Consider the following 8,570-nt stretch of genomic DNA (forward strand, 5'->3'; position numbering starts at 1 on the left):
ATAACATAATGATGCAAGAACAGTTGGGTTTGTAATTAAGTCTTCCTTCAGATGCTTTCCAAGCAATTCATTAACACAAAACACTTCAGCAAAATGTTGAAAAAAGCCACATTCATTACAGACAAAGTTAATATAATGCAGTCTAAACTTTGCAGGACCCGTGATTTACTTTACAGCTGGTCATAATTACAGTTTCTCATTAACTAGTAACTCAAATCCTTTAATTGCCCTGTTATTGGAAGTCATTAAAAACAATAGTTTAAATATATCAGTTTCATTTCCATTATCTGTTGTAGCCTCAAGAAAATGCTGTTTGCCATTTGTGGTTTTTAATGAATGCCTTGGAGGGATATGTCTGTACTACTATACTGCTGTTGTATAGACATTTGCTTATGTCTGCACTGCTGTGCAGATCTAGACATTTGTTTTACAGGGTACATTGTCTCACCAAGAGGACATTGTCTTTCATGCTTTGGTAATGCATATGTTGAGTGACTTGAATATGAGCCTGGTTTTTAATCCTGGATTATTTATTTATTTATTTGATCTGTCTGGAAAAAAAAAAAAAAACAACATTAAAGAAATTTGCAGGTTCTCACAATTACAAACTGTACATAAATTGCAAATGACCAGACCATATTCATTATCTGAGAAAATGTATTGATTAATTATTTATTTTAACTATTGCTCGCCAGTGTTGTGGGAATAGCAATAACATTTGATATGCAAATTCGTTTATCACATATAATATGCATATATGTATTTTCAAGCTATATACATACAGTATGCCCAACTTTAGGACTGCAAAAAGGATATCTAGATTGTGCAAAATGTTTAACTAAACAACATTATAATTAGTTAATGAAGAAAGTTGAAAAGAAGTTGGTGTATGGATGTTCCTGTGTAGATTCCATCTCTAGTTCTTACATTAATGAGAATGCAGCTACTGTGCTACATTGGTAAATAATACAAAAATACTTTCAAAATTCAGAGCAACAAAGGCTCAGCAGCATTTTAGCCTTCTTTTTGATTTTGGTAATAAGTCTGAGGCCTTATCAACAGCTGTATGTTTTGATATCTCGTTTCTGAAACATTTTTTTCTCTTGAGGGTGCCTGCTTATTTTTATTTATTTATTTATTTATTCATTTATTTATTTATTTCCTGTAAGACTTAAAACCATTTGCAAAAAAGGAGCCCATTAACATGTGTATCATATGTTTCTGAAAAACAGCTACACTAGGGGATGGGGATACTTTTTTCCTTTGCCAAAGTGTCACCACTCGTTCCTTCAAAGACAGCGAGCATCAAAACAAACACCCTCCCCTTCTTTGCCAAAGCACTTCAGCTGGAATCTTTGGGAATGAAAGGGCCCAGAAACATGATCTAGTTTTGAAGTAAGTAGTCATATTGTTGGCAGTCTGTCCTGAGATATATTCACTCCTTCCTCACTTCAACTTTGACCTTCAAGATTATATTTAAATCGTACAATTGTACTGGAAATATATATATACAGACTGGTGACAAATTAAAGGAAAAACCAACATAGGGTGTTTTAGTAAGGTGTTGGGCCACCACGAGCCACCAGAACAGCCTCAATGCGTCTTGGCATAGGTTCTACAAATCTCTAGAACTCTACTGGAGGGATGGAACACCATTCTTCCAAAAGATATTCCCTCATTTGGTGTTTTAATGATTGTGGTGGAGAGCGCTCTCTGAGAAATTTTGTCCAAACTCTCCCATTGGTGTTTAATTGGGTTAAGATCTGGTGACTGTGAAGGCCAAAGCATATGATTCACAATATTTTCATACCCATCAAACCATTCAGTGACCCCTTGTGCCCAGTATTGTTATCCTGGAAGAGACCACTCCCATCAGCATAGAAATGTTTCATTACAGGATAAAGGTGATCACTCAAATTAACTTTGTATTGATGTGCAGTGACCATTCCCTCTAAAGGGGATGAGTCGACCCAAATTATGCCAGGAAAATGCCCCCCCACAGTATAGCACAGCCACTGGTCTCCCTCTCTGTAGGGGTCAAGCATTCAGGCCTGAACCTTTCTCTTGGTGTATGCCACACATGCACTCGCCCGGTTGTGGTGAAGGTGATGGTGAAGGATGATTCATCTGATCATATCCCTTTTTTTCACATCTCTGTAGACCAGTGCCTATGGTTTTTGCATCACTGAACTCTCAAATGTACATTCATCATTGTAATGACGGTTTATGCACTGCAACCAACTATAATGTCCTTCTCTTTGTAGTTGTCGAAGAACTGTTCTTTCCGACGCAGTCTGATAACATCCTGCATTGACATTCTCAGTCACCTGAGGAAGAGTTGCGCTTCTGGTTTTCTTTACCTATCACACTAATGTACAAGCATCACGGTCATCAAATGTGCGCTTTCAACCACAATTTCCGACCTATTTAATGATGTCTTTCCCACAGATCTACAGTAAATGCAGACGTCACTTTAGTCACTGTTTCTATTGGACCACTAGCCAGTTGAGCAGTCTTTGTGACTGAAGCTCCTGCCATCCGCGCCCCAATAATGAACCCTCTTTCTAAGTCACTCAGATATTTTCCTTTTGCCATCTTGATCCAAAATCGAGGTCAACCGGGCCTGCTCAGAATTTTTATACAAGCCACAGAGCATGATAGGATGTCAATTGCGTAATAGTATTTATTCGTTCCGTTTCTCCACTCATTCATTCAGGTTTTTCCTTTAATATGTCACCCATCTGCACAAACACACATACACACACACACACACACACACACACACACACACACACACACATATATATATATATACATATATATACAGTATATATATATTTTTATAAACAGCAAACAGATCTTCACTTGTCCATATATGCACAAGGATAGATCTCATATTTGACTACTACTCTGGATTTCAGCAGGCTGTCCCAGCACCCTAATTAATGCTCATCCTGAAAGGTACTGACGGACAGCTTGTAGATATACATACAAATTGCCCTCTGTCACAAACTTAAACAGCAATGGTTATGGGGCATTGTTAGTAAGGACAGCAGTTCTGCTCAGCATGTCTGACTTGAGAAGACATGCAGATGACAATGCAGTCACTTTTGACTGGTGCGACAGCATTTCAAAAATCCTCCCCCCGCTCCCGACAGCTCCCCTACAGTGATAAAATCAAGAAATATAACTCTCTGCATTTATGAAATTAGCTAGATTTTATGATCCAGTGTCTGTGTGTTACATAGCTCTAATTATCTATATTAATACGTAGCCGACCTAACTTGTTTACCAATATTTGTAGTAGCGCTCTATTATACAAGTCTACCCATATGTTGTTGGTTGGTTCATGAAACAAAACTATATTTTATTCCCAGTCGGTGAGCTACCTACTGTAGTTTGTATAAAAGCTCACTGACAGTAATAGGAACTCAGATACAGTAAGGTAGACTAAGTGACAGCAAAGCTAGCATTACATGATGCAACTTGCACACAATTTACCATAGCTGGATTAGTTACATCACTGTATGCATGCTCGAATTTCATATCATTATATGCAACTTCACTGTTATAAAAAGCGACTTTGTAGCGGTTCAAAAGCAAAATAAATTGCATGTTGTGCCCAATCACAGTCATGTGTCCAAATTTATTCTGTATTATGAGTGTCAACCCTAAACTTAGTTAGCTGTTATAATACCATTTATATTGCGCTTTTGTGTAACTATAGGACATATTCTGAAAAACAACAAAAAAATCCAAAAAATTGTTTTGTATTTTCTTTATTCTGTAGTTATTATATGTACTTCTGATTCAGGACGAAATCTGATTTTTTTCCCCAATTGTGCCCCAGGATGTGTGCAACACCAAACTTTTTTTTTTCCCAAAGGTGGGACCGAGTATCCCCAAAACCTCTGCAAATGGCACCAACCCCCCCCCCCCCCCCCCCAAGTCCTTTTTCCCAGCCATACTCCACTTTCAGGAATCATTGAGTGTGATTCCCTCTGGAACCCCACAAAACAAATATAATTTATTTGCCCATTCTCTTTTTGACTAAGCCCTATATGTCAGCCGAATGGTGTCCTTTTGGAGAGCTTCTATGCGCAAAATGTGATCAAAATGGTTACTTATCACATTAACTAAATTTCACTTAGAAACAATTAAACCACTTGGTTTTACCTTGCTGTGTGCTCTGACCTGCAGTCAGTTGTCAGGCTGCTGTAAATCAGGGTTGTCAGCAGAAAACCTCCTGGTCACAACAGGGTATGAGCTCACAAGGATAAGTCCAAAAATATAATATGAATGATTTACAATAATATACTGCCCTTTATCAGCATTGCAGGGTCTTTCATGCAGTCATTTGCCGATAAACAAACAGAGCTCTGATAAACAATTGATAAAGCATGTGCTAAGCTTCCACTCCTGCGCTATGGGAAAACGGCAAGTGAAAGTAACTGGATACATGGCAGAATAGCTAAGCCATAATTTCAGCTCGAAGAAATCCTGTAAACAACATTCGAAAGCTGTGTAAATGAGCATGAAGAACACTGTAAGCTTATTGTAACATAGACGGGGTTCCCAATCAGGAACAAAGGTCACGATAGAGGTTGATTTTTTTTAGGTAGTAGCTTGCATTTAGGTAATTTATTCGGCACTGGAATGTCTTCTTAAGATCATTTTATCACAGTTTGAAAGGTAAGTTTCTTTTTTTTTAATTTTTAATTTTTTTTTTTTTAGAAAAACAGCTTTTCACGCACTAAATTTTATTTATGGACATAGAAATGTTTCTTTTCAAATTCTCCTAAAAATGCTTTCAGCTCAATGGAAATTAATGCATAATGAATAATGGCTTCTGCTAGCCCGTGTACAAAAAGAAGATTGATTTCTTAGGGCTCAGAGGTGGATATCAGCGATATCAATACCATCACTGTAGTATTAGCAGTTGTTTGACTTGTTACAGACAGTTACTGGATTATGAAATACCATAATCACCAACCTGGGGTGTCGGTTTCAGCCTTCCTTTGGTGAAGGGGACTGTCTTGATATTTCTTTTGCTATCTATAGTGGTTTTACTGATCGCGATGGCGATTTTTTTTTGTGTCAAAGTGCGAAAACATTAGCTTTACAACATGGTTGGTGCTACAGAAGTGCACCTTAAATCAGTGACTGATAAAAGTGATAATTTAGGAGAATGCTATTTTTTAGATGTCAGCGTTTCATTGGGCTATAAGATATTAATGACCTTTGGCTTTCAGCTTTGGACCAATCACCACCCTGTCATGCCATATATTATTGTACATTCACAGCATGTTGTGGTTTATGTCATATACAGTGGCACTAAAAAAACTTTACCCCCTTCCTGATTTTCTGTACTAATTCACATCACTGTGGAGGGATTTTGGCGCACTCTTCTTTGCAGAACTGCAAATTCAGACAAATTGGTCGCTTTTCGAACATGCATTGTTGATTTCAGGGCCTGCCACATACTATCTATTGGGTTGAATTCAGGACTTAAACTAGGACATCCCAAAATGTTAATTTTGTTTCTTTTCAGCCAGTCAGATGTGGACTTGCTTTTGTGTTTTGGATCATTGTCTTGCTGCATAACCCAATAACGCTTCAGCTCACGGACAGATGACGAACATTCTCATTAAGAATTTTCCGGTAAAAAGCAGAATTCATGGTTCTATCAATAATGACAACCTGTCCCCACACCATCACACTATCTCCACCATGTTTGACTATTGGAATGATGCTCTTACTGTGAAATGCTGTATTTGCTTTACACCAGACATTATGGGACCCATGTCATCCATAATTTCCACATTTGACTGGTTTGTCCATAGAACATCATCCCAAAATGCTTGGGGATCATCCTCGTACTGTTTTGCAAATGTGAGACAAGAATTTTTTCTTGGTTAGCAGTAGTTTCTGCTTTGCTACTGTCCCATGAATCCAATTTTTGTCCTGTATCTTTTTTTATTGTTGAGTCATGAACACTGACATTAGCTGAGGCTAGAGCCCTGCAGTTCTTTGTATGAAGTTCTGGGATCTTTTGTGACTTCCTGGATGAGTTGTTGCTGTGCCCTTGGAGAAATTTTGGTAGGCCAGCCACTCCTGGAAAGCTGGACCACTGTGGTCAATCTCTATGTGGAGGTAATGGCACTCATTGTGGTTTGGTGGAGTCCCATAGCCTTGGAAATTGATTTGTAACCCTTTCCAGAATTATATATTTAAACAACTTTTTTTTTCTAATCTCTTCTGGAATTCTCTTTGATTGTGGCATAATGCGCTTGTGAAAACATTAAAAACAAAACTGAACTAGCATTAAAAAACACAAAGCGTCCCTTTTACCATTTTGTTATTGACAATATTCATTGCATTGAACTGTCAGTATCTTGCATTTTCCCCATAAATTGGTTATTGATAACTAGCTACTACCTATTCCTTGTTGTTAATCTGCTATTATCATTGATTAGCAATCAGCTGTGGCCTCTGTGCATTCTCCAGTCATGATTTTAACATGTTTGCCATGGATATGAAAGTGGGTGGAAAGAAGAAAGGTCTACGCTATGAAGCTCCTGAGTGGTGTGACTTTTCCCCCAGTTGGTATAATCACCTAACTCTTTTTTTGCATTCTTATTATTTGAGTATTCAAATGGTGTGTTTACAAAGCTGCCATCCATTTTAATGTGAACACTGTTGCAATAACATATTCCACTGCTGTGAGTATGTTGACATATTCTACTGGGAAAAGTGGCGAAGTTTAATGACATCTTGGTTTTTCTTGGATCAAGCAAGAATTGTGGCCAATGAGGGAAATAGCATCTCTGTCAGGAATAGTCAGAAAAGAACATTTCAGTCTTGAGTTCTGGAAAGTTTTCAATTTGTGTTGATGCCTCTCCAACTTTAAAGTACCAGCAAATTTTGAAATGAAGTTCTTGCCACCTTTGTTAGCTTGCCAGTTGGCTGGTGACAGAAATGTATCCAAAGTGCTCAGAAAAGTTTGTATTTGAAAGCTAGATCAATTAGAGGAAATGAAACACAATGTAATTTGAACTGGAATTGCGTGGCTAAACCCTTGTGTGAATGGCAGGCGTGTAATAGACTGAGAATGCCCCTCTCATTGTTTCTGGAAGGAGCCTTGGTACAGTGCTCATGTTATTGTTGCAACGTGCTGCAACAATTTCCTTGAAACTTCAAATGTATTTATTTATCAATTTTTTTTTCCATCTGACATATTTTCCAGGTCATAGGAAAATAATAAATATATGCACACACACATTCACATGACTGATTCTTTTTGAAGTGCCTTTTGATAAAACCTGCTAATAAATATTATAAAGATAATGTACTGGGCCAGATGGATTTCGGCGATCAGAGTGGTTTTCCAACTGAACTAATTCAATTGTGGCGGGGTCTACAGTGTGTCTCACAGTCATTCTCTGACAAAAACAGTCATCTTATTTACACGCTTCACAATGACCTGCTGCAAATGTCGAAAAGAGGAATAAGGAGAAAAAAAATAATTAGCATATTAATCTTTTTTATGCCGTCATCTTTCAGGTCCAGGAGACTACGGTGTAATTTGAATCTAAACGCTTTCCTGGCATTAGAATTCATTTTAGATGGGTCAATTGTTCCATAATAAAAGGATAGAAGGTGTACTTCATGCCTGAGATTTATGTTTGCCATTTGTTCATATTCATGTGCTACTGAATACCCTCAATTCAAATGGTGATGGCAGCTCATATCAGTGGAGCTCCAGCCCCACAGATCACTTACCAGCAGCCATGAATTTCATTTGCAGGACAAAAAATGCGGAGAAATTAACTCCAAGAGTTTATTGATTTTTGCTCAACAGAAGCCTGTATAACAGCTCTATTGCCCTCATAATGATTAGTGACAAAAGTTTAATTAAGCAATTATGAAGCCAATAATAGAGTTGTCTGGTTTGCTTAGCTTTAGACTGTTTAAGACTTATCTCCCTCTTGCACATCATAGCAGCTGGAATGTGCTTGGAGAGATTAATGCTGCGAGAACACAGATGCCCACTTTAATGCTGCTTCGTGACGCCGTCTGAATGAAGTTGAGAACACAAGCTTCCCTTTATCAAATTACAAGTCTGCTTTTCATGAATATGTAGTAAAAAAAATCCAGTTATGGCTTCAAGGTGTAATTATAAAGACATACAACAAAAACGACACGCAATTCTGTTTTAGTAATCCCTGCTATGAAATATGCATGATAATGTATTGCTGAATAAAGACTTACAATGTTCTAAGAGGCTTTGGCATTGTACAGCGATCCAAACAATTGGAGGATATTTCTGAATGTTACTTTAATGTTTCACTTGATTTTTCATTTTCTTTGTTTTTTCTCTATCATCTTTAAGAATGATTAGATCCTCATCCTTCTGCATGTCTATAGATACTCGTAAAAGCTGTGATGCACAACTTTGCTCCAAAGTGCCATGAGAAACCGATATGTGATGGGAAAATATGTCTGAATAGAACAGCCTGATTCACAAATCTCTCAGTGAAAATGGAATTATCCTTTCAGAGCCAAACTCA

This window comes from Anguilla anguilla, chromosome 1 (genome assembly GCF_013347855.1).
Source record: "Anguilla anguilla isolate fAngAng1 chromosome 1, fAngAng1.pri, whole genome shotgun sequence".
NCBI classification, from domain to species: domain Eukaryota; kingdom Metazoa; phylum Chordata; class Actinopteri; order Anguilliformes; family Anguillidae; genus Anguilla; species Anguilla anguilla.